This window comes from Petaurus breviceps, unplaced genomic scaffold (assembly GCF_028583685.1).
Source record: "Petaurus breviceps papuanus isolate PSGF00001 unplaced genomic scaffold, PetGlider_PUasm1.0 140, whole genome shotgun sequence".
Taxonomy (NCBI): Eukaryota; Metazoa; Chordata; class Mammalia; order Diprotodontia; family Petauridae; genus Petaurus; species Petaurus breviceps.
The window spans coordinates 49,007,539-49,030,052 of NW_027185698.1; the positions used below are offsets into that span (position 1 = coordinate 49,007,539).

Sequence of the window (22,514 nt, forward strand, 5' to 3'; positions counted from 1 at the left end):
TGAATTCAAATCTGACCTCACACACTTAATAGTTGTGTGGCCCTGGACAAATCATTTAATTCTGTTTGTTTCAGGTCCTTATCTATAAAATGAGCTGGAGAAGGAAATGGCAAAACACTCTAGCATCTTTGCCAAGGAAACCCCAAATGGAGTCACAGAGAGTCAGATATGACTGAACAACAACGTGTAGGAAGATCCAAATGTATTGAGGAGAGGATTGACATGGTTATATTTGAACTTGAGGAAAATTAGTTTTGACAACTGTGTGAAAGATGAAATGGAGAGAAGAAAGATTTGCATCAGCAAGGTCAGTTAATTAAGAGACAGTTAAAATAGTCCAGGTGACAAGTGAAAAGGTTTCAACTAGGGTTGGTGGCTTTGTGAGTAAAGAGAAGGGGCCAGATGTGAGGAATTATGTGAAAAAAAGAAATGATGAGATTTGGTGAGATGGTATAATTTTAGTTTTAAAGATGAGGAAACAGAAGTTCAGAAAGGTTCATGGAATTGCAGAATTTTAGAGTTGTAAAGGACCTCAGCAGATATATAGTCCAACCTACACCCCCAAAAGAATCTTCATTGCCACATACTAGACAAAGTATGTAAAGGTAGTAAATGGTAGAGCTAGATCTCAAACCCATGCCTTCTCAATTGAGATCAACTTTGTCTTCAACACAGCTGCCAACTTGACATGAACTAGTGGTGTCAAACTCAAATAGAAGCAGATCACTGTGGACTGCATATTGATTTAGAAAACCACAAATTAACATTATCTATGTTTTGTTGTATTTATTTTTAACATGTTCTAGTTACATTTTAATCTGGTTCTGGCTGCATTTACTCATGAGTTTTGTGGATGACTCCCCATTGCTTATAGGATAGAATACAAAATTCTCAGCCTGGTACTTAAAGCCCTCCACAGCCTGGCTTCTGTCTTCTTTTCCAGTTTTGTTTCATAGTATTCCCTTTCATATATTCTCCTATCTAGTCAGACTGGCTTATTGGTTATTCTTAGTGCGTGACAGTCAATCTCTTGTCTTTATGCCTTCACACAAATGTCTGGAATGCACTCCTTCTTTACCTTCATCTTGTGGAATCCTCATTTTCTTTCAAGGAATAGCTAAGATGTCACCTCCTACAGGAAGATTTTCTTGAATATCTCAGTTTTAGCACTCTTTCCATCTTGAATGTATTTTGTGTTGCTATACAAGGAGAGAATGAAATGTGTGTGTGTGTGTAGACACCCACTTTATATTTACTTAAGTGATTGTTCTAATTAAAACCCACCCCACCTCCCATTTGCTCCTCATGGGCAGGGGCTATTTTGATTTTTATCTCTGGTCAGCAGGTATTTGTTAAGAGCTTATTATGTGCCAGGAACTGTGCTAGGCATTGGGGATACAAAGGCAGAAACTAGACCCTGCTCTCAAGGAGTCTACAGCCTAATGGGGAAGATAACACAAAAACTAGAAACATGAATAAATTGTGTATAAGGAAAAATGGAAGTTAATCCACAGAAGGAATGCATTAACACTAAAGGGGTAATTTGGAAAGGCTTCTTTTGGAAGGTGGGATTTTATCTGATTCTTGAAGGAAGTCAGGGAGGCCAAGAATCAAAGATGGAGAGGGAGAGAATTCCAGGCATAGGGGACAACATGGAGGCCAGTATCATTGGATCACAAAGTATGTAAGGATGAGGAATAAGGTGTAAGAAGACATAAAAGGTAGAAGAGTGACAGGTTACAAAGGGCTTTATAGGATTTATTTTGTCCTGGATAAAATAAGGAGCCACTGGAGTTTATTGAATAGGGGGTGATATGGTTAGACCTCATGTGAAGAAGATCATTTTGCTAGCTGGGAGTACATGTTGAATTGGAGTGGGGAAAGATGTGAGGGAGGAAGGTCAGTTAGTTAGCAGGCTGTTGCAATAATGTAAGTGAAAGAAGATAGGGCTTGCACCAAGTGTATAGGAAAGAAGAGGGTGTGTGGGAGAGTTGTTACAAGATAGAATCAAATTAATAATCCTTGATTACAGATTGGATATGGGGGAGGCTAAGAGAGTGAGGAGTTGAGGATGACACCTTAGTTTTGAGCCTGATTAAGTAGGAAGATGGTGATGCCCTCCATAGTAACAGAAAAGTTAAAAAGAGCGGAAGACTTGAGGGTGGAGGGAAAGATAATGAGTTAAGCTTTAAACATGCTGAGTTTAAGATGTCTAGAGGTCAGTCATTTCAAGGTGTCTAATATACAACTGGAGATGAGCTTAGGTCAGGAGAGAGGTTAGGGCTGGGTAAGTAGATCTGGGAATCATCTGCATAGAGACAATAATTGAATACTCAATTTTGAATTGAATTGAATTGAGCTGTTGCAATCACAGGCTGAAATTAGTATAGCTGGGAAAAAAAAGAGGAGGACAAAAGACCAAGCCTTGGGTGAGCCTGATGAAGATCTGGTAAAGAAGGAACATTTAGGTAAGTAGGAGGAAAACCAGGGGCATAGTATTCAGGAAAACCTAGACAGAAGAAAATATCAAGGAGAAAAGGGTGATCAGTATCAGAGGCTGCAAAGAGGTCCAGAAGGACTGAGAAAAGACCATCAAATGTGTTGAAAAGGAATCATGGTTAATTTTGGAGAAAGAAATTTTGGTTGAAAGATGAGGTTGGAAGTCAGAATGTACCTTGCACATAAATGCTCAATAAATAGTTGTTAACTGAGATAGACTATGTCACTGCAGCACCCTACCACTCAAGAATAATTTTCCCCCAAATTAATGGTTGAAGAAAGTGATTCCATTGTATTCACAGTCATGAATAATAATTAAATAAATGAAACTCAGTTTGCAGTTTCAAAATGGACTTGAGTTTTTAAAATCTGGTGCTAGGGGGAACTTAATTTTACCTTGAGATTTTAAATATAAACAGTCATAGTTCACAGATTTCCTGACTGTTTTTCTCTGCTATTAACTTTATCAAGTGTTGGTCCTTGGTATATTCTCTCTGCCCTAAGAGGACTCTCTCTACCTCTAGTTTCAACTGAACAGTACTTAGAAAGAATTTCTTGATTATTTGTGTTTGTTAGTTCAGGGTTAATCAGAAAATCTTTTTTTTAGTATCTTTTGGAAAGATTTAAAAAATATCTTATAAACTTTCTTGCCTTAATAAGGCTAGTCTTTACTATATCCTCAGTGTAAAATATATATATATATATATATATATATATATATTTTGTGATCAGAGATCTTACACTATCATGAGGTTATAATTTTGAACATACATGTACAGTTCTATAGATAGTTATTAGTGTGGAAGATTGAGTTGAATTTGTCCTTGAATCTTCCCTCACACTCCCTAGGATTGTAAACTCCTTGAGGGCAGGGACCCTTGTTTCTTGTCTTCGAATCTCCAGTACTGGGGATATGGGGTATTTAGGAAGGACTAGCACTTCTGGTGTAAGGACTTGCCAAGGCCTTTTTAGAACTTCTTTGTCCATCTTTCACCCAACTCTTACCTTTGGCTTCAAGAAATTGCAGTGGCCACACCCTAGTAAAACTGTCTAGGAAGACAGGCTAAACCAGGTTGAGGGTAACTGACTGGCCTCAGACGTGTTGGTGAAAACTGAGGCCAATCAGTTGGATGTCAGCCTCAAGCATGTGAAGGCTTTCATGGCAGAATGGGTGGATGAGAACAATTTGTTCCAATGACCATGAAGGCAGCTGAAGCAAGTTCTGTGGAACACTTAGAGCTTGGTTAGATATCAGATGCCAAGGCCATATACTGCATCCCTGGCCATTGTGGTCATCCTGACTTTTGTCTTGCCACTAGACTTTAATACCTCTGGAAGAGTGAGGCTGATTGACCTTGTACAACTCTGCCTTGCTTAAATCCAGTTCACAAGTGAGTCAAGATATCACCCTGTAGGGGTGGCTAGGTGGCGCAGGGAGTAGAGTGCCAGCACAGGAGTCAGGAGGACCTGAGTTCAGATCTGGCCTCAGACACTTAACACACACACACACACACACACACACACACACACACATACACATATACATCTATCCGTGTAACCTTGGGCAAGTTACTTAACCCCAAATGCCCTCCAAAAAGAAAAAAAAAAAGATATCATCCTGTGATGTCATTGGTTCTCTTTGAAAATGAAGGACAAATAACGTTTTCAGTACCTAGTATGGTACCTTGCACGTAGTAAGTGAGCCCTTAATAAACATTTGTTGAATTGAATTGTGATATATTACTCTTTCCTCTTTATTACACTGCCACTTAAACACAATTTTTCTGGTTAAGAAATTTTGTTATATTTACAGTCAATAGTGGCTATTAAATAGATGTAATTTGGTTTACAATTTTAAAATGGGCTTGAATTAAAAAAAAATTAGACACCAAGGGGGAACTTAAATAATTTATCTTGATAATACAAGCATCCATTGTTCATTAATTTACTAATTGTTTTTCTCTCCTATGAACTTTAGCAAACATTAGTCCATGGATGCAATATACCTTTACAGATCACATAAAATCAAATATATTTAGATCAGAAAGGGAACTTAAAGGCAATCTAGTCCAGCTGCCTCAGAAACATACAGCAAGTAAATGTTTGAGGCAAGGTTTGAACCCAGGTCCTCCTGGCTCCAAGTCCAGCATTCTATCTACTTTACAGAGTCTATTTAATGGGGAAAATATGTAGAAAATTATAAATAATAATTTCTAATTTAACAATATTCAAGATAGGCTATAAAATAAAAGTGTGTATATTACAAATATAGTGATTTCAACTGTGTCTTCAAGAGTCCAGTTCAGAGATTTCTGTGAATTAACTGGTTCATTCTCAGTTGGAATGCAGGAAGAGGTGGTTGTTGGCTAGTTCCTTTTATTCAATTATGGATTGGTGGAGCCTAAAATGCATACATTATGCATTCCAAGGTTTGCTGTCACAAAGATTTCATAATGTGCTTTGACCCCAGTGCAGTAGGGTTGCTTTGTGTCTCCCCTGACCTGGCAGTTCTGCAGTCCATAGTAGGTTGTGATCTGGAAGGAATCCCCTAATATCCGGTGACATTCGGACAGCTCCTTCTGGATGACTGGGCAGTAGCAGGGCGGAAATGAATGCTAATGTATTTTTAGTTCTGCTGAGTTAAGAGGGGATACTGCTACCTAAGAGGCAATGCCAGGAAGTATATTTTTATCCCTGGTAAGGGACTGCCATAGTGTTGGGGAGCCCAGAGAAGTCAAACTGATTATATTTTATTATATAATTTATATATAATATATTTAATTAATATTTATATATTAACTAAATTAATATATAATTAATTAATATTTATATAATATATACTTAATATATAATTATTTATATATGTTTACAGAAAATTTTTTGCATTAAAAATGGAGGTAACATGACATCTCAGAACTGAACTTGGTGATTACCCATTCATGAATGGATGCTGAATCCATCCCCTAATTTGAAAAATATATTTTATATTTGGAGATTTTTTTTGTGCCATATGCATATAAAAATGAGGGATCTGTCAGAAGTTAGGGAGGCTAAATGTAATTGCAAAGATAAGAACATGGACAGGATATAGATAGAAACGTTTTGTACTTAAAGAGTTGATCCTTCTTAGATTGAATCCTTAAAGTTCCTGATACAATTCTTTGCATCTTTTTCAAAAGACAGAATCAAAGTATTCTCCGGACCCAGTGGATTTTGCTTAGAGGGTTTGTGAAGGTTTCCATTGAGAACCAGGCAGTTAAGGATTGTGTTTGAGCAAATTTGGCTCGTTCAAATCTCTTGCCCATGCCACAAATGTCACGTGTAACCGAACCCATTCAAATAGACATTTAGTATTCTGAAGCTGCTCTTTTTTCTTTTATTTGCCTCCCTCCTTTCCTGAAATAGATGAGAACAAAGAATTTGTTTCCAGGAGATCCATCTCCTCTTAACCTTCCTCTCTCATACTCAAGCCAGATTGAAGCAGTCACTAGAACAAGGCTGTGAGCCCACACCTGGCAGCTGCCAGGGCCTGGCTGTTTTTCTCTTTGAAAATTGAGGGCTTTTTTTGGTAGCTTAATGACTGGTGCCCGGCCAGTTAGGGTCATCTTGGAGAGAAATGGGAATGTTGTTAAAAAGTCTTAAGTGATTCCATTTTAAAGTCCCAACAGGTTGCTAAACAATGTTTCAGTACCCTAATGAAAACTTTTCATGTTGAATTAGCAGAAGAATCAGTATTGATAATCCAGATAGCTTTTTTCACAATCTTAACAAGATTATTCATAAAAATTTGAGAATTTTTCCCATGTCTAATTTTTGTGTGGATCCAGAATTTTTGAGGTACAAGTGTCTTCTTTGATGCATAGAAGTTTTGAGTTTAATTACTGAATTCAATCAGCAAGCATTTTTTTAAAATTAAATTACTTTTTTCAGTTAACCAAAAAAAATCCAGCAACCTATTTTTCTCCCTTTACATTGCCCCATTGGGGGAAAATAAAAAAGAAACAAAATATCAGCAGGAAAGCAACTTCCCACATTGGCCATGTCTAAAAGTATGTCTATGTACCTTGAGTCACTTCTCTGTCAGGAAGTGGGTAGGATGCTTTATCATTGGTCCTCTGGAATCATGGCTGGTCATTTTGATCTGTGTTAAAGTTGTTTTTTTTTTTTTGCAATGTCTTTGTTGTACTAAATTGTTCTGGTTCTGCTCTCTTCCCTCTGCATCATTTCATGCAAGTCTTTTCAGGTTTCTCCCTTTTATCATTTCTTATGCACAATAGTATTTCATTACATTCATGTACTATAATTTATTTAGCTGTTTCCCAATTGATGGGTACTTCCATAGTTTCCGGTTCTTCACCAACCACAGTAAGAATGGCTATATTTTTGTACATATTGATCCTTTTTTCTCTTTTGTTGATCTCTTGGGATTAGCAAACATTTATTGAACAATTTTTGATTCCTACGAATTTCTAATAGCCTATGCCAGGCACTGTGGTAAGTGCTGAGGATACAAATAAAGGAAAACAAAACATTGTCTTGGCTTTCAAGAAGCTTACATCCTGATGGGGAAGACAAGATGCAAAAAACTATCTATAAAATATATACGGAATAAATAGAAGGCAATCTCACAGGAAAGACACTGAAGGGAGAGACAGGGAGGACTGGGAAAGACCTCTTGGAGAAGGTAGGAGGTAGAGGTGAGGAGGGAGAGCATTCCAGACATGGATAACAGCCAATAAAAACCAGAGTTGGCAGATAGGCCCCTGCAACTGGATTATAGATTTTGTGAAGAGGGAGTAAAGTTTAAGAAGACTGGAAAGGGAGGAAGAGGCAAAGCTGTCAAAGGGCTTAATTGCTAAATAGAGGACTTGGTATTTCATCCTAGAGGTAATAGGGAGCCACTGGAGTTTACTGAGTAGAGGTAAGGGTGGGAGGTGAGGAGTGATGTGGTCAAATCAGTACTTTAGGAAAATCACTTTGGTAATTGAGTGGAGGATAAATTAGAGTAAATAGAGACTTGAGACTTGAATTCAAATCATTATTGAAATAAAAATAAGTGAAATGTCCCTTTAAATATATTTCTAATTTCTTATACATTTTACATGTTTAGTATAAACAATTGCCGACATCAGAAAGGCAAGCAGAACTTTCATGAATGATTAGATCATAGATCCATAGTAAGGGATGAAGGAGAAGCTAGCAATTTGGGGGGATGCATATTTAGTCTTTTGAGGTTATCGTCATATTGGGCAACCATATTCTTCCACAAATGGTATTTTTGTGGACTGGTTGGAGACTGAATTTGGGGCAATTGGGGCAACATACTATGGTCTGATTTGATATGATGTTTCTTATTTTAATAAAGGAAAGCCATACTTTTTTTCTAAAAGAATGGGTGTTTAAAGACTTCACTACCTCCGTCATTCTTTTTTTTCCTCTGTAGCTAGAGGAATCCTTTCTTATCTTTTAATTAACCCTTATAATTGTTAATAAGATGGAAAAATTCCTTTCATTGCTTTTTTTTTTTTAATTTCAGCCTTTGGGCACTTTCTTCACACTTTTGTTCCAAGCTCTGGAAATACAAATGCCAGCAAAAAGACAGTCCCTGCCTTCAGTGAATTTAGATTCTAATGGGGAAGACAACATGCAAAAGGAAAAAGGTAGAGGAGGAAGATAACTGATGGGCTCAGAATGGAGAAGTCCCAAGGAGAGATGTTTGGTGGGAAATAAAGAGATGATTGGTTTGGATGTCCTCATTAAATGGAGGTTCTGGGAGGAGCCCTTCGACCTCTAGTTCGTGAGGTGCACCTGGGACAGAGGGTGCTTCCACCTTATGAGTTTGTAAGTTCACAGTGCTAAAGTGATCTTCCTTGCTGAAGAGGTTTCAGGGCTAGAGGTTTTGAGGATGGAGAGGTCTAGATGAGTTGACTGATTGACTAATTGATTAGTACAGGGGTGAGGAACCTGCAACCTGGAGGCCACATGTGGTCCTCAAGCGCAGCCCTTTGACTGAATCTAAACTTAACAGAACAAGTCCCCTTAATAAAAGGAGTTCTGTAAAACTTGGACTCAGTCGAAAGGCCGCAGCCAAGGATCTAGAAGGCAACACCCAAGGACCTAGAAGGCCACATGTGGCCTTGAGCCCTCGGGTTCCCCATTCCTGGATTAGTATATTTCTAGAAAGGGAATTTAAAGGAAGAGAAGAGAGAAAGGATAGGAAGTTTGTTTTGAATATATTCTGAAACATTGTTTTTCACTGTAGCTCCATTTGAATATATAGATAATTTAATTGAGTTATTAAAAAAAAACTTTAGAAAATAGAACTGATTTTTTTCCATAGCAATAGGTATATCTTACAGGAGTTGATGAGTGAGACCAAGGGACTGGTTCATATTAGTGCATTTTCAATTTTGGTTTTGTTAAAGCCTTAGGGAGACTTCAAAATAGGTCCTTCATCGATTCAGAGATCTTAGTGGAGGCTTTATAATCTCAAGCAGCTGCAGAAGCTCATCTGTGGAAAATCTTGGCAAATGACTTTCTCCATATGGTCTGTGGGTGTAAGGGATTTGTGGAAGGGAAAAAAAAACTTTTGTTCTATATGTAAATTTACATCTGACTTGCACAATCCTTTTGTTAACTGGTATAGAATCTTAGAATTTTAAGATTGAGAAAAACCTCAGAGATTATCTAAGCAGATTCCCTCTTTTTACCGGGAAGATCCTGAAGTCCAGACAGGAAATGACAAAGAACTGGTAGTAACAGAGCAGGGGCTAGAATCCCACTCTTTTGACTCCTTTCTGTTGCGTCACTTTGGTCTTATTCCAAAGCCATAGAATGCATTTCTAGATCCATCATAAATTGTTTTTAGTTGGGATTATTCGTTACCTCTCTTCCTTCTACCAATAATCTAGAGCTGAATGTGGGTACATATGTTAATGATTTAGGGAATGCTGAGTAATAGCTGTATGAGGATTGGGATGGAGTTTATTAGCCCATTTGGGAGCACTTCATAGAGGCTTTTGAATTCAATAAACTTTTATTAAGTGCCTAGTATATGCAGGGTGTTGTGTTAGATGACAAAGAATATAAGAAAGGTGACATAGTCCCTGTTGTCATGGCATTTATATTCAATTAGGGGAAAAATGCAATAAACAACCAAACATAGACTAAATTAGAATACAGAATACATGGGAGGAAGGGGGGAAGAGAGGGAAGGGAAGAAAATTTGGAACTCAAGGGACTGTGTAAATGAATGTTTTAAACTAAAAGTAAATAAATAATTTTTTTAAGTAAAAAAAAAGAATACAAAATACAGAAATCTCATACTAAAATGATGGCATTTTAGACACAGGTTGACTTGCCTGGCATAGCTTAGACTATGTCTTGCCTCTTTTTACACTTTACCTCAACCTAAATGATGTAGAGAAAGTGGGAGAGCAAAGAGTTTACTAATTTCTCCTGGTCCGGTGTATTATGGGTCTTGAAAGAGGGAGCAATCATCAGTGTTACTAGAAAGGATGGTAGGGGAACATGGTGTTTTCAGGCAAAAGATTTTTATTAATACTCAGAAGAGATCTGGGATGAAAGGGAGTTTGTTAAGCGGTCAGTGGGTAGGTGCAAGAGTTGCTTTCAGAGGGTAGAGCAGTGTAGGGAGAGGGGACAGGAGGAACTGAAGAGAATTCAGTAGATTGAGAGTATAGGTATCATGGGAAAAGAATTTTTATGCAGTGTTGAATCATAGGAATAAAGGACAGGAGATGGGGATTTGCTAGTAATAGACTTGGGGAGCTGTCATTTGTGGGGAAATTTGTTGACTAAGTTTGTCCCAAGATTCAAATTAGAAATTTGGTGTGATTATGCATCTGCTGATGTTGTCTACAAGGTGGAGCCCCATGAATGAACTGAAAGCAAGGAACAGAAAGGTCAGTGCTAAATATTAAACAGGTCTTATGGTGAAGAAGACGGGGTTAACCACTCCACTTATTTGTTATTCTCCACTACCTTCTCTATGAACTGACCAGGACTGGGCTGAGATGGTAAAGTCTAGTTGTCATTGTCATAGCCACTACCTCCAAGCATTTATGTGCTGTTTTAAGGACTTTATGTTATCTCATTTGATCCTCACAGCAATCCTGTGAGGTCAGTGCTATTGTTATTTCCATTTTGTAGATAAAGAAACTGAAGCTGATCTAGTAAGTATCAGAGACCAGATTTAAACCCAGGTCTTCCTGATTCCAAATCCAGTGCATTATCCAGTGTGCCACCTAGCAGCTATCTGTAATGAAGGTAGCCACTACTTACGGAACATCTGCTATATGCTAGTGTCCTGGGGATGGTGGAAGCGAGTTACATTGGGGAGGGATAGAGAGAAGATTAATGCAGAGTTCTTACCCTCTTTTGAGAGTTAATAGAGTAGTTGGGGTTGTCAGTCAGTAAGCATTTATTAAGTGTTTACTACATACCAGCCGCAGGTGAGGGGAGTTGAGGGGAGGAGTGATATGGACCTGAACTAGGGTAGTAGATGTATAAGTGAAAAGAAAGGGGATGGAAATATATATGTATATGTATGTGTATGTGTATATTTATATATATGTAAAAGTGGACATTTGCACACATGTGGGTATATATAGTAGTCTTTAAAAATTATTTTTATTACTGATTTAATCATCACATTCCAATATTAAAATAACAAAAGATTATATATGAATTCATGATATTTTGCTATAAAAATTTGTTTTTAAAAAGTGCATATTAATTTTGACATAATAACGAAGTTGCCATGCTTGTTTGTGTTCCCCTTCTGAACTTTCTTCCTTCCATGTATTTTTCATTATACTGGTGCTGTTTTCTTTCTTTTTTATTTTGCATATTTGTCTTTTCTCAGTAAATCATTATTTTCTCCCCCATAAAGTCGTGTCTTTTTTTTTTTTTTTGGAGGGGGAAATGCAGGGCAATTGGGGTTATTTGCCCAAGGTCACATGGCGAGTTTTGTGTTAAGTGTCTGAGGTCAGATTTGAACTCAGGTCCTGCTGACTCCAGGGCTGGTGCTCTACTCACTGTGCTACCTACCCACCCCCAAGTCTTGTCTTTTTTTTTTCTTTTTGGAAGGGGAAAGGTAGGGCAATTGGGGTTAAGTGACTTGCCCAAGGTCACAGGGCCAATTTTTTGTGTTAAGTATCTGAGGTTGGATTTGAACTTAGGTCCTCTTGATTCCAGGGCCAGTGCTCTATTCACTGCACCACCTAGCTGCCCCACCAAGTCTTGTCTTTTAACAGCATATTGGCCACATCTGAAAAATTTTACCTCATTCTGCATCTCTAGTTTTATCACCTCTTTGCTAAAAAAGCAGGAAGTATGTACCATTATCAGTTTTCTTAAGCCATTATTTATCATTGCATTGACCAGAATTCTGATGTCATCTTATAAATTGTTTCCCTGGTTCAGCCCATTTTACTCAGCATCAGTTCATACAAGCTTTTCTATTACTAACAAAACCCACTGGGAAAAGATAGAAAAAGTTCCATGCAAAACAACTACGAAATGTGTAAAATTCTGGGACCCAGGTGACCAAGACATAGCCCAAAACTTAAATGAATCCAACTACGAAACACTTTATAGAAATAAGTAAGAATTAAGTAATTGTAAAGATAAGAAATGCATATAGACTCTGTTAATATAAGAAAGATGATGATACCTAAGTGTTTTAAAGTAGGAATAAAAGGAAAGATACAGCATTACTAGATCTCAAACTATACTATAAAGCAATAATTATCAAAGCTATTTACATTGGTTAAAAAAATAGAAAAGTTGATTAATGGAATAACAGTTAGGTAAACAAGACCCAGAAATAATTAAATTTAGTAGCATAAGGTACAGTGAATTTGAGGACCTTGTCATAACTGTTGGGCATATTGGAAAGCAGCCTGATTACACTATATACCATGATCAACTCTAAAGAGATACATAATCTAAATAAAAAATGTCATATTGTTAAAAAAAACCCAGAAAAATGGAAGGAAATGCTTTGTGCAACTATGGCTAGGGGAAGAATTAACAAGAGGTGATCATAAAGGGTAAAATGGACGATTTTATTTAGATTATATCAAAAAACTTTTGTACAATCAATGAAGGTAGAATTAGATCAGCAGTTAATTGAAGAAAAAATAGCAAGTATCTCTGATAAGGGTCTGATAATTCAAGATATATGGGGAATTGAAAGAAATATGCTATAGTAGGAACCATTTTCCAATAGGTATATTTTCAAAGAATATGAACAGACAGTTAAAAAAAAAAAGAAATAAAAGCTATTGAGAACTCTGAAAAAACATGCTCCAACTCAATAGTAAATAAAATGCAAATCAGAATAACTGAGATTTTTCCTTATGCTATTCAGACTGGCAAGATGACAAAGGATGGGAATGGCAGCTATTGGAGGGGTTATGGGAAGATGGGCACATTAATTATGCTATTGGTAGAAGTGAATTGGTCTGTTTTAGAAAACAATTTCGAATTTATTCTAAAAAAGGCACTAAGCTGTACAGTAGTACTGCTTCTAGGAATATGACCCGAAGCAATCAAAGCTAGAGGGAAAGGACTCATATATACAAGAGCATTTATAATAGATTTTTTTTGGTGGTAGCAAAGAACTGGGAACAGGGAGTGGGGTACCTAGATGAACAAGCTGTGGTATATGAATAAAATGGAATATTATTGCCATGTAAGAAATTATAAATATGAGGAATTCACAGATGATTTGTATGATCTTTGCAGAGTGAAATGACAGAATCATGAGGTACAGAGTAGAGGAAAAATTGGAGACTTGTAATCAATTATATATGAAAAATGTGGGAGAGGGAAGAATTGTGAATAATTTCGGAGTGGCAAATCTAGGTGGCTGGAAGTGATGGTGATGCCCTTATAGATATTTTAGAAAGAAGGGTTTGAAAGAAAGATATTGAGTTCAGTTTTCCACATATGAATTTGAGATACATATTAGGCAGCTGGTGATGCAAGACTGGAATTCAGGAGGGAGACTAGTGCTGGATAAGTAGGTCTGGGAGTCATCTTCATAGTGTGATAGTTAAACCCTTGGGATCTAATGACTTTGCAGAAAGAGAGAATGGAGAGGAGGACTGAGAGTATGTTCAGTCATAGTATATTGAGTAAGGGTGGTGGAAAAAAAAGAGTGGGGGGAAGGATGATGGTCCTGCAAAGGAGATGAAGAGGGAGCAGCCAGACAGTAAGGAGTACCAGGAGAGAGCCGTGTCATGAAAAGAAAGGGTCACGTTCTGCAGAGGTAAAGAAGGATAAGGACTGAGTCAAGACTATTGGATTTGGCAATTAATACATCATCAGTAACCTTGGAGAGAGTGGTTTGGGTTGAGTGAGGTCAAAAACAAGATTGTAAATATTTGAGATGTGAGTATGAGGTTAAGAAAGTGGAGGCAAATAGGAAGACAGCCTTTTCTAGAACTTTGGCTATAAAAAGGAGAAATATAAGTTGGCAGCTTGAGGGGATGGTAGGATCAAGTGAAGTGTTTTTAAGGATGGGGGGATATTAGGCATGAGAGTAATCAAATAGAGGATAACAAAATAAACATAAAAAATAACTGATCTGGAAATGTGATACCTTTTATTTTCTCCTTTTTTTAACTTTTAAATTTTGTTCTAATATTTCTTACTATCTCAGGGAATCATTGATTCGTCTGATCTATTTAAATTTTCAGAGAGTCTGTTACTTTGGTAAAGGTGACTACTTTTTACTCTAAGTTACTTGTCCTTATTCTTTCTTCTACAGATTTATTTCATTTCTTCCCTCTTGTGTCATTTCTTCTAAATATTCATGTAGTCTTTGTGGAAAATCCATTTTTTCCTTTGATTCTTTGCTTGGAGTTGCTAAGGATTTACTCTCTGTCTTGAATTCTGGAGTATCTTTGGATCTATTATAATTCTTATAGATACATAAATCTTATATGTAGTATACACATTATATATATATATGTGTGTGTATATATATATATATATATATATATATATATATATATATATACACACACACACTATATCTTATAGAAATATAGTGGCCTATATCTAGTGTTTACTCCCTCCTCCAGCCTTAGTTTCTGATTTGGGACTTTATATCCAGAGTCAGGCTCTACCTCCTGCTATACTTTTGAATGAATTGGTTGGCCTTGTCTGTTTTTGGCCAGGGTTCCTACACTGACTTCCACTTCCTGTGGTTAGTTTCCCCTGAAACTTTGAGGTTCATAGTGCTAGACTTTTAGAGGTCCCTATGGAGTCTCATTTCACAGTGCTAGGTACTTCAGGATCCCTGAGACTGGAGTGTTCCAATATGAGCTCAACCATGACCTGACTGGTTATTGTATCCCTTAAAATGTTATGGATTTCTGGGGCAGATAGGTGGCTCAGTGGATAGAGCACCTGAGTTCAAATTTAATCTCAGATTCTTACTAGCTCTGTGACCCTGGGCAAATCACTTAACCCTGTTTGCCTCAGTTCCTCAACTATAAATTGAGCTGGAGAAAAAAATGGCAAACCACTCCATGATCTTTGCCAAGAAAACACCAACTAGAGTCACAAAGAGTTGGACATGATTGAAACAACTCAACAACAATGGGTTTCTGACTAGTCTGGTGCTTTCTCAGAGTAGTCTTTGGCTTTAGTTGCCCCCAGATACAGTGACTTGCCGGCTACATCGTCTCTGGACTATCTCTGATTCTCCTGGGAGGTTACCATCTTATTTGCCTAAGGTGGTCATATTCTGGTATTCCTCTTTCATTTTCCTGTGGACTTATGGCTGTATTTTATTCAGTTCTAGGGTGGATGAAGTCACTACATTTTTCATTAGATTAAAAAAAATTTTTAAATTGTTATATCATTATTCTGGCATGTTTTTTAGGTTTTTGCTGGTATAGGTACATGGGAGCTGGACTGTCTGCTACTGTTCAGGCCGTTGTCTTGGCTGCAAGTTCAGGAATAAGGTGTCATTAAGCAAAGAGGCTGCCAAGGAATAGTTCAAAGAGCACTGCACTTGGAAACATATTTGGCTTTAAATCTCAGCATCAATGCTGTGTTACCCTGGACAAGTCATTTCTTAATTCTCCGTGTAATAGGGATAGCAAACAATACTTTGGATACCTAATCCTTGAGTTTTTGTTAAGGCCAGATTGCAAACTGTGAAGTGTTACAGAAATGGGGACTCTTCTCATTAGTTGTTATTGTGAGCAGACAGATGTGGAAAGAGTCTGTTATAGTCCGACATAGCAGTTCCATAAATGGGTCAAGAGAAGCATAGTGGACAGAGGGGCTGACCTTGGAATCAGGAAGATCTGATTTCTGGTCCTCTGAGACACGCTAGCTATGTGACCTTAGGCAAACTATTCAACCTTTCAGTGTCACAGACAATTCTGTGAGGCAAATTGCTCAGGAGCCTAATCAATATTGGTGAAGGGAGTTTTCATGATGAAACTTGTCCACATTGATAAAATCTCAGATCCTGGTCAAAAAAACCAAGTCATAATGCGACCTGTGAAATAATTCAAATAGTACACAGCCTTCTTGGTGACGAAATTAAATGCCATTCTCCAAATGTGGTTTGGTGTTTCTGATTACCACAGGACATAACTGACTTTTTTTATGGGGGGAGAATGCATCCTCCCCCCCCCCCCATCCTCCTAGTGAAATCACAGAAAGAGCAGAGATAAGGAATGTGTTAAACTAAGTTGAAACAATCATTTTTCCCTTTTAGGAACTCTGAAATTTTCCCTGATGGAGTTAAAGGGGCAGCTTGTCATTGTTTGGGAGAAAGACAATAACCAAATTTGTGAAGGGTAATCCTTGTACTTCTAGTAGAGACCAGTGGGTCCTGTCCATCCCTACCCCCCACCCTACCCCCACTGCCCAAGCCTTTTCTTTCAGTGGAGTTACTCTTCAATAGGAGATAAAACATCCTGCAGGAAGCAGTCAAGGAGGAAGAGTGAATAGAGCAGTGACAAGGAGTGCAAGGAGTGATTTTGGAAGAAGAGGATTAACTCTAGCAGTTGAGAATTGAGCTTCGGAGAAGAGCAGACTCAAGGATCAACCTGGCCATCCGAGAGCACCTGGGAGGGGTAGCAGAGTGAAGAAACTTAAGAGAAGAAAAAGACATTGAGGCCCTGTATTACTGGAAGTGTTAGTTACTCTTGTCCCATATGTTTTTTATGGTACGCCTCACTTCCAGTATATGCTTGTTATGTCCTACTCTTCCCACTGATACCATGTGTATTTAAGAGAAAATACACTCCTCAGGTTTTGCAGCCATTGTTTTCACTATGCCATTTTTGTAAATGCTTTTGTTTTGGGCAGTGTCTGGTACTAACAAGTAAGCTCACTGGTGGGTGCTCATAAGCCATAGTCTTAGGGCTGTGAACCCATAGAGTTTCTAGAAACCAAGAGTAATAGCTTCCTTCTGGGGCACAATCCTTTAGTGTGGATGTGAGCTGGGGGGAGTAACCCCTCATGAAATGTGTGAAAGTAATGAATAAAAAAACGAATAAATGAAGCTACACCTTACTAGATCTTAGTTTCTCATCTGTAAAGTTAGGGAAGTAGACAAGATGATCTCTAGAATTCCATTAAGTTTTAGATCCCATGATTCTATTTGAGAGATTGTTCCACCTAAGGAACAACTTGGTGCTTTCATTTAAATCTGGTTTCATTCAACAGGCATTTACTGAGGAACAAGGCATTCTAGGAATTAGGGGAAAAAAGATTGTATCTTTGCCCATCAGGAGTTTACAGTCTGTTTTCTTCAGAAAGGTCACCTTTTTGTAAACTGTGTTAGAACTTGCCTTGCTAGATTCATTATTCAGTCATACATCTAAATTTTGAATCCAATTTAGTTTAACCTTATACAATTTTAACTTTTTTTTTCCCCTTAAGAGATACTTTTGGAATTGCATTGAATTACACATTCAAAATTACTCTTGAATTATTCCTGAAGCAGCAAGTGGAGGATTAAACCTTACTGAAAATGCAGCTTTTTTTAAAGAGGGGATTTTAATGTTCCAACTGCAATCCAAATATTTCCCATTTGTAACTGACCATTGTTAAATACCCAGACACATATTCCCCTTCCAAATTAACCGTAGCAATGTCTGACCATGAATTAGAATGTAGTGCAAAATGGGATTAATAGTAATCTTTGATCAGTACTTATGATGTGACATATTTAATTACAATTGCTTTTTAATTCCTACAAGTTTCTTTAAGAGTTGAATCAGAGATTGCTTTTTGTTAAAATAATAGCTTGACTTCTTAGGACTGGCTTGATATGAAAGTTGTATATACATGTGATGCTTTGGTTGGAGGGCTAAGTACTCTTTGTAGTTCAAGTAAAACAAAACTAAACAAGAATATATCCTTCAAAACACAACCAGTGAAAATAAAGGCCCTTGGCATGTTTCCTCTCATAAATTGTCATGTAGTGCTATTGATTTGATGTCTTTGACCAATAGGAAGTATTCTTTATAAGGATATGCTTATTATTTTAAAGAAATCAGTGGGGTTTTTTTTTTTTTTCCACAAGTGAAGTCTAATAAGTGAACTGTGTTCATGTGGTTTGCTAAAACACTTTAACTAGCTAAGCAGAACTGGTTTGGGAGGAAACTCCCTGATTGAAACCAGAAAGACCAGAGTGACAATAAGTTACTTCTGAGTTATAAGAGAGAATATATTTGACTTCATATTTTATCCGTAGCCTGATAGTTTTTGTTAGATTGTCTATACTTAATATTAAAAAGTCATTACTTGACTGATAAATTCTAATTGTATGTTCTTTTTAAATACTTATAGAGTGGATTAATACAGTTGCCAATTTAGAATAGCACACACACTCCACAGAATGTACTTCTACTCCACCACCTTGGCTCCGCCCCACTCCACAGAATTTAGAAGTGATGAGATAGAGCTTGAAAACAATTTGTTCATCACCGACTTTCAAAACCCAGTTCAAAAATGATCCCAAGGAAGCCATTGTTGCCTCAGCCCAGCAACCATTCCTCTCTTTACAGCTCTGCAGTACTTTGGCCTCCTCAGTAGCAAGTAATTGGGTGTTTGGAATGCTTGGCTTTGTTGTGTTCTTGCTCCTTGTGTACTCATTTTCTTCCCAATTCAATTATAAAATCCTTTAAGCAGGGATCGGAAATTGCAAGTTTGCTCCAAATTCCCAGTCCAGTGCTCAGACAAAGAGTATAATGATAAAGGAATAAATGAAAGAGGAAGCCAAGTGATATGGAAAGTGATAAAAGTGATGTTCCAGGAAACAAAACCTGTCAAAAAAGAAAAGAAAAGAAAGCTTCACTGTGTTCAGAAACAAGACCAGTGCCAGATGAAAAAGATGCTTCCAGGTAGTGTAAGGGAGCAGGATGTTGGCAGTCTGTCTAAGGGTTCTTATAGAAGTGCTTAATTGACAAAGTGTGTATGGCAGGGTAGTTTATTAGAACTGGGCTCTAGACTACAGATGGATCTGAGAGCAGTCTCACTGTTGAGATACTGAGGTTCAGACAGGTAACATGACATTCAAAGTCATATGACTGGATAGTAGCAGAGCTGGGATTCAGACCTAGGCTCCTCGACTCCTAGTCTAGTGCTCTTACTATATTTTGGAATGATTTGATGATTTAGATGTAGTCCTGCCTCTTTAAAATGGACTCCATTTCATGCAGTGGGATTCTAAGTAGGATGTTTTTTAAAAGAAGAATTTGATCCTTAGATCTAGGCTTTCAGATTCAGGAAGTGAATTGATTGGCCCAGGACTTGGCTGTCTATGTTTTTCTTTGTTACAGAGGCAATTCTATGGGGAGAAGGTTATTGGGAAGTAATAGTAATTTTAAAACACAAAGCTTCCATAATGTGTTTTTTAAAGGAAAGAAAAGTGATGTGAAATGCAGACCTAGTTATGACTGACAGCACTATTTATTGCCTACTGTGATTACACCATCATTATTATACATGTATATGTACATTATTGCACATCCAAGCAGACACATGACTTTGGGAAACCAGTATTGTTATTTGGGAAAGAATAATGTTTTTTGATCCAGTACTTAAGAGTCACAAGCAATTTCAAGTGAGAAAGGAAAATGTCCTTTGGTTCTAATGTATATGAGTATTTGTCATTTACGATTTTTTGAAATATAGTATTCAGACCTTTTTTATCATAGTTTTTTCATGGAGTCTACTGATCCTTAAATTATCTCTCTTTGCCCAGTTTTCCAGGTCATTTTTTTATATCAGATACCTTATAGTACTCTTTTGCATTCTAATATTATCTTGCTTTATATAGTCTTTGTGGAAAAATCAGATTTTTTTCCTCTTTGAATCTCTGCTTACAGTTGAGTCATATTTGTAATAATTTTTGATGTTGGACGACATTTTCTTTGACTTTACTCATCTTACCAGTTTTTGAATTGGGGCTTTATGTAAGGATGATGGCCCCCCCTTTTGTGGCATTTTTGGAGGTGTGGTCAGCCCTGATTGATTTGCCTTAAGTCCACTTGGTTGTTACACTGACCTCCATCACCTAGAAATTGTTTCCCTTTGCCCCACCTTTGAGCTTCAGAGTACTACATCTTCAGGGCTTTCTCTGATGTCTTAGGACAGAGTGTTAGGGGCCTCAGACCCTGAGCCTAGACTGTCTTGTGGTATATAATGGTTCACATTGTGCTGGTTGCTGCTGTTCTTTGGGTTTTCAAGGTCCCTACGCTTTGGTTTTCTGACACATACTCTTCTTGCCTCTGGACAGAGCCTTGTAAGCTATATATATCATACTGTCTGTGAGTGGGCTGGTACTGGCTTTGCTGGCATCTTCCTTTTTCTGTTGTTCCTGTGCTTCTTCCTGACTTTTTGTACAGTTCTGGAGTACACAGTGTCACTTACTATAGTTTCTTATTGGATTTCTTGATCATTATTCAGTTTGGTATGAACTTCTGAGTTTTCCCTGGAGTAGCTGTGGGGATCTAGGCAGCCTCCCTCCATTTCAGGTAACCATCATGGTAGGAAGATCATTCTATTTATTCTCAGAGTCTGTTTGGCCAATCTATTCTTTGTTTTTCTGTGGTTTTAATTGTAATTATTGTGGACTTTATTTTGGGGTTCTTTTAATCTATACTATTTAGAGTACTGTCTCTTAGCTAGGGATGGTTGGTGAGGGGATCCATGGTCCCTGCCCCCTTTTATCAGTCCTACATCTGAAGGGAGTTTAGGCCTTGCCACAGTTTTGGATTAGGATGTTGAACTACAGCCAGGATTTGCCCCTTCTAGTCCTGGAGAGGTTGCTGAGGTGGGTATTACGCTTTTCACTCCCTGAGCCTTCTTTTACTCTTGAGTGGGTCTGTCTACCTTAGATTACTATGGTCTCTGAGATCCCTGCCACAGTTTAGGACTAGAATGGTAAGTAAGGGGCAGACCCTGGCCTTGCCTGGAATAGAGTCCAGGAAAGAGACCTTGAGTTCTAGATGGGGCAGCAGAGAGGAGGATTAGCACCAGCATTGACTCAGATACAGAATTAGAGAATCATCCTTTGTTGGTGTCTTTTTTCCCCCTTTGGTGGAGATAAACTCATTAAAATTTCTGTTTGTTTATCTTATTCATCTCCTGCTCATTGATCATATGCTTCATTTGGTGATGTTTTCCATTGGGATGTTATTCCAAAGGTGGTTGTAGAGGAAACTGGTCTTGGTTGAATCTCTAAAGTTGTTGCTTTGCTCTTTTTGGGGGGTAGGGGGAAGGAGAAAAGAGAGAGTGAGTGTGTTAGACTTATTTCTGCCACTTACTTGTATAATGGGGTATATGTGTGTAGAAGAGGGAGAGGAGTTTATTGATGATACTTTTAAAACTACACCTACCTCCCAAAGTTTGAGAAAGGTACTTTGTAATCCGCAATACTGTGGAAATGTGAACTGTCATCATTGTCTCAGTTTCCTTTAGTTTGTAAAGTACTCTAATTTAATCTAATAGTTTCTAATTTCTTGGTTGGCTTCTTCCTTTCACAGAATCTCAGCATTTGAAGAGACATCAGAGGATATCTAGGCCAACTCCTACCTGAACAAGAATCCACCCTGCTGTAGACCTGAAAAGTAATTATCCAGATTTTGCTTGAAGAAGTTCATCAAGAGGGAACCTACTACCTTCCCAGGTAGCCCTTTCTACTTTGGGGTAGCTCAGTTGTTAGGAAGTGTTTCATTATGTGAATACTAAATATACCTCTCTGTAACTCCTACCTATTGCTTTTAGTTCTTCCCCCAAGGGCCAGGTAGAACAGGTCTGATCTCTCTGCCACATGCCCTCCTATACTTGATGACAACTATCATGTCTCCCCTAAATATTCTCTTTTCTACTCTAAACATGCATTCTGAGCTCTTCACCAACCTGGTTGCCCTTGTCTACATGTTGTCATCAATGTTCTTCTTAAAATATGGCAACTAGAGCTAAAATAAATAGAATACTCCAAATGTAGTCCAAGCAGAACAGAGTGGGACTTTTCGTTTTCCCATGTCATTTTAAATTTATACAGTGCTTTGCAGGTTACTTCCTGTACAAGACAAGTATTAGTGTGCCTATTTCTATTTATTTATTTATTTAGCTTTTTTTGGAGGGGGGAAGGTAGGGCAATTGGGGTTAAGTGACTTGCCCAAGGTCACACAGCTAGTTTTTGTCTTAAGTGTCTGAGGTCAGATTTGAACTTAGGTCCTTCTGACTCCAGGGCTGGTGCTCTATTCACTGTGCCACCTAGCTGCCCTAGTGTGCCTGTTTTTTAAAAAATAAATTTTTGTAGATGTCTTCTGTTTTTTATGTTATCATAGTTGTCCCTAATATTCTTCTACCTCCCAGAGAGTCATCTCATATAACAAATAGTATTTTTTTTTTAATTAAGCAATCAGGGTTAAGTAACTTGCTCAAGGTTACACGGCCAGTTATTTCTGGGTGTGGTGCTGAGTGTCTGAGCCTGGGATTTG

At 37.8% G+C, this 22,514-nt stretch overlaps 1 protein-coding gene across 4 annotated transcripts in view; it reads left to right on the forward strand.

Moving 5' to 3' along the window:
* PTPRA (protein tyrosine phosphatase receptor type A) overlaps positions 1-22,514 on the forward strand; it is a 185,026-nt gene that overhangs the window by 39,973 nt on the left and 122,539 nt on the right. For all 4 annotated transcript variants that reach the window (XM_069072293.1, XM_069072296.1, XM_069072298.1 and 1 more), the window contains one exon: positions 21,552-21,694. The gene's annotated coding sequence lies outside the window, so the exon portion shown is untranslated. Of the gene's footprint in view, positions 1-21,551; positions 21,695-22,514 lie in introns of those variants that run through there.